Consider the following 5,332-nt stretch of genomic DNA (forward strand, 5'->3'; position numbering starts at 1 on the left):
TTCCCATGCAGACAGACGAGACTTAGGGAGCTCCTATATCCTTTCTTTTTGATTTCTTGATGCTTATTTGTTTAGTTGGCATTGGGGACAATGTCAGCTTTTATTTGTGGGGGTGCGCCCTACTTTTTATCTGGATAATTGTATATATTAGTTGACTTAGTTTATGTTTCTGTTGATTTTTTTTTTATTTGGTCTGTATATAACTTTACATTTAGTTACTTTTATCACACTTTTTATCTTCTCTTTGGTCTGTATATAAAGTTACATATTTGTATATATATTCATCCCTCATTGTATATTCTAATCCCCTATTGTAAATATTTATTCTATTTTCTATTTTCGTACAAATTTTTCATTCTTAGCTTGGTAGATAGGCTCGCAGCCTTTTTGTTTCGGTTTTGGCGCTTTCAATAAACCCTTGGTTTTCTTAATTCCACAGTTCTTTCCAAGGGTGGATTATTGTGTGAATCGGGTGGCTCTTCTCGATGATGGATGGCGTGACAACCTTCTTAAGGGTTTGAGTTCATTTTAGATTTTTCTCTTGTTTTTAATAGTTTATAGTTAAGGGTACCTCAAGCAAAGCTTCACTTGGGCCTAACACATTTTCCTTTGATCCCATGGTCAAAGACAAGGGGTTGTGTTTAGGATGGTAAAAGTAGTGACCTTGAGACTCTTGTTTTGACCAAACAAACATTATGTGGTCTTTCGGGACTATTGTGTACTCAATCGTGTCTAAGGTTGTTGTGGGCCCCCGACTCTATGTCTTTAGAAATCCTTGAGTGTGTGTGGTGAGAAATTGAAGTGCGAGTCCAAGTCCCGAGCCAATGGTCTAGAACTTGCCCTGAATGTTTGTTGAGGCAAAATTTTGAGTGAAATTTGACTTGAGAAGTGATTATAGACTCTCCTTGATCCAAACAATAGTCGAACAATTCTATAGCCTACCAATGATATAATCCCTAGCTAACCCTTTTGAGCCTTAAACCTTTTTCTTTTAAGAACCAATGCTACAAGCCTATGCCCGTTCTAAATTATACCATCTCTTGGCACCCAAATTGTCTCTTAGGTAATGGAAAAAGTCTAAGTTTGGGGGGGAGAGACAAGAAAGGAAACAAAGTTGTAAAAGGAACAAAAGCAAAAGGAAAGGAAGGCGATGAAAAATAAAGAAAAGAAAAAGACAAAAAGAAAGCCCAATGTGCAAAGAATAAAACGGGATTCAAGAAAAACAAAAGTGAAAAAGGTGTGAAAAAAAAGGTAGAAAAAGGAGAAATGCTTTGAATTGCATAAGAAAGAGTGACAATGTGTCTCTCTAACCCCTTGAAAAGAAGTGAAATACTCAAAGAGTCGAAGAGAATTGTGCCAGAATGAATAAAAAGAAGTGCTTAAGGGAAGATAGAACCCATATAGACCAACAACTTTTCCTACCCTGAACCAACAGCCTTCACATTGACTCTACAAAATCCCTATATGATATTGAGTTGGATGACACTCGCATCAGTGGATACTTACATAAGGGTCAAGCATATGGTACTTAGAGCCGGACTTGTGACCTTTCCTTAAGAGAGAGACGAGTGACTTCCCATTAACCTTGGTTTGTGTGCTTATACTCTAAAAAGTAAGGTTTGCTTAGGGAGAGTTGAGGATGTGTGAGTTTAGAGTCCACAGCGACCAAAGTAATTGAGAGAGTTCTTTGATGTAATGAGTCAATTCTTGATGCTCTTGTGTTACATTTGATCCATAGTTTTTCAAAGTTTAAATTTTGTTAAGGATCGGTTTGTATTGAGGGCAATTGTTAGTCCCAATTGATGCTTGTTGAGGTTACTTTAGGACAGCTGGAATTACTTGGATTTTTCTTTAAGGGGTGGGTCTTATTTTGTTTGCTTGAGGACAAGCAAAGGTTTAAGTTTGGGGGAGTTGATAAGTTAGGATTTTAACATGTTTTATGCCCTTACTTGCCTATGATTTGATCATATATTGTTACAAAATAGTCCTAAAAGGCTCACAAGTTGTGCTTGATCGCAGGTTTGATCAACAAAGTGACGAAATATCAAAGATCGGCTCAAAAAGGAGTGAAACCTGCTCAAGTATCAAAGACCAAGAAATTTAAGAAAAGAAGGCCTAGTGCGGACCGCGCAAAGTGGAATGCGGCCGCACTAGGTGGTTCAGAGAGTTGGTGAATCAGGCTAGAAGAAGCGCTGCTGCGGTACACATCTCGCGGTCCGCGGTGAAGGCTCCGCGGCCGCACTACTCTTTTGTACGGTCCGCGGTCATGAGATTCAGAGAGATGAAGTTTGCAAAGCCAGTGTCATGCGATCCGCGGTCGTGGTTGCGCGGACCGCACCAGCTCCCTCCGCGGCCGCGGTCCGTTCTACGCGATCCGCGGAGTCCAAGTTTAGAGAAGCAAAAGTGAGCCCAGTGTGGCTGCGGTCCATTTAATGCGGCCCGCACTGACCCCGCAGGGGTATTTTTGTCTAGTTTTTCCAGCCTAGTATAAAAAGAATATTTTACCATTTTTTAAGTAATTAGATACATCAGTGGAAAGCTGCGCTCGTGAGAACATACTTTGTAGCCATTTTTGGCACTTTTGCTTTACATTTACGATAGATTATTGTAATTTAATTTTAGCAATTAATTAATATGCTTAGTTCTTCATCTATTTCTTCAATTTCTTTATCTAGCATGAGTATCTAAACCCATTAGCTAGGGTTGTGGCTCAACCCTAGTGTGGGTAATTGATGGGTGTTGTCATCTAGTGTTAGATTGACTATGGGTTTTTGCTATTTGGGTTGATTTTATGCTTTAATCTAGAATTGGTGGTTGCAAACACTGATTCAAGCTTTGTGGGTTTAACTCTTCTTAAGAAAGAGAGTCTATAACCCCAAAATTGACCCAACAAGGAATTGGGATGGACTCATGAGAAATGATAGTCTCAATTAACGGGTTAAACCTCGAGAGAGTAATTACCCTACTTGAACCCTAGTTGCTTGGTCTAATTTGCCTACCCATTTGGTCTCGAGAGAGTCAATTGGGCAAAGTCACTTTCTCTACCGAGAGGTGTGAGAGTGGGTAAAATTGTGCAATGGTTATAGCATAAGCCCCAATTATGTCAATCGAACCTTAGTAACATCTACCCGTCAATTAGCCACCTAGGTAGTGTCACGACCCTAGTGCCCTTCTTCCCATTAGATACAACTTAGCAATATTCTCGTAGCATAATTTAGTGTTAATCAATAGTTTTATAAAAATAGTTATAATTCGAAAACCCAAAAATGTTTGAAGTGACATTAGGAGTACAAACACATCTCTAGGATAGACAGACAATCCAACTCCACTACTAGCTCCCTGAGGAATTCAATCCCGACCTTCATATCGGGTAAAAGCTATTGCAACCCGCTCTACCTACCTTAGTGTAGCGTCGAGTTGGCAGCGATCAATGACGTCCACCCATTTCCCGAGAAATGACAAACGAGGTTCCAATAGGAAATGATGTACTGGGCCAAATGGTCGAGCGAACTGTGTCCGCCTGAGCGAGGCTTACGGCAACCCAGCAACATGTATTTATGCCAAGCAATTAAAGAATATCTTTTCAACATCTCGTACTCCAAAAAAGAAAAATTCAGCATGCTCAAGGCAGGGGTCCCTCCACCAAATATGTCCCAAAATACACGGAGACTTAGCGTCAACAATTTGGCACCCGCATGACCCCAGGGTCGGAACTCCGAGCTCATAAGACCCCGACAAGGCAATTCCGAGCTCACGGATAATGGCCTTCGAGCCTAAGAAAATTTGAGGACTCGGAGACTGTCTCCAATCGCCATACACTAGAAAACCCTAGGCCGTAAGACCCCGAGCGGGTAGACTCGGTCTGACCAGATCTATTTTACATAACAAACAAAAACTGTAAGATCTCAACAGGTATGGAAAAACTGTAAGACCTCAACACGCATGGCAAAGCTATAAGACCTCAACAGGCGTGACAAAATTGTAAGACCTCAACAGGCATGACAAAACTGTAAGACCTCAACAGGCTTGAAAATTTTGTAAGACCTTACTACAGGCATAAAACTCAATCCCGAAGTTTAGGCTATACGTCGCATTTGTAAGAATCTCGAAAGGTCATAACCTCGGTGTAGATTCCTAAACTTTCACTCGGGTTTAAAAAATGGCTCTAGCCAAACACATATGACTACGGTCAAAATGGCTACTCCAGCCAAATTAACGCGACTCGGGAATGTCCGACCATCGCTAACAAAATCGCAGGCAATTGCTTCGAATCTACTTCGAAAAGAACCGGTTAAAACAGGCTTCCCTCAACAGGCAAACGAGCTTCGACCATGTCTGCTCAAAATCACAAGGCTTCGAGCTACTCAGCCTACGAGCTGAAAACTTTTCGAGGTGCTCGAACATCGCCGCTAACGACTTGAAATCGAGGTTTTTCCCGAACCAATGATGGGTAAGGCAAAATTATTTCAAAAAACCTTAACGAGAGGAAAACAAAGCCTAAAATATGCTCATGGGCAAAAGCGTAAGAGCCATAGTTGCCAGCCAAATGAGCCTCCAGGCCGCACACTAAAAGGTCGCAACGACCAACAGCGTAAGAGCCATTGTCGCCAGCTTGAAAATTGAAAATTTGAGGATTAAAATGAGCTCGAGTTGTAACCTGATTCGGAGACCGGATCCACAATAGTTAACTACATATGCCTAAGGGCACAGAGTAAGTGCCATTGTCACTAGCCAAACCAGCCTTAGGGCCACACACTTTAAAGGTCGCTTCGACCCAAGGCTTAAGGGCCATCGTCATCCGCATATGCAGGCACGAAAAAACTTGAGGGTCAAATAAAGATCAAGTCGTAACACGACTCAAGTACTGAACCCAAAAACAGGTAAAATACAAATGCCCAAGGGCAAGGAATAAGAACCATCATCACCCGACCATGCAGGCACAGGAGATTGGGGATCAAGTAAGCTCAAGTCAAATATCTATCCGGAGACTCAACACAAAATAGTTGGGCAAAAGTGTAAGAGCTCTAACGGCAGTTCACACTGAAGACCGCATCGACCAGCCGTGTGACAACTCCCGAGCTGACCTAAACAAGCCACAGTGCTATATCATAGGTCTACGGTTCTTTCGCCAACCCTTGCTAAATTCAGGGCAGAAAAGGGAATAAGGGAAACGAAATCACAGGATTCTCTTTATACATATGCCAAAACTAAAGTACTATATACAAGCAGGGATATCGACAGGAAAAAACAACAAAGATCCTAATCTATTGCCGAACCGGCAGCCTCAACAGCTCCCCAAGGGGTGCACACGGACGATTACGAGTCCCCCGAC

The sequence above is a fragment of the Nicotiana tabacum genome, chromosome 8 (genome assembly GCF_000715075.1).
Source record: "Nicotiana tabacum cultivar K326 chromosome 8, ASM71507v2, whole genome shotgun sequence".
NCBI classification, from domain to species: Eukaryota; Viridiplantae; Streptophyta; class Magnoliopsida; order Solanales; family Solanaceae; genus Nicotiana; species Nicotiana tabacum.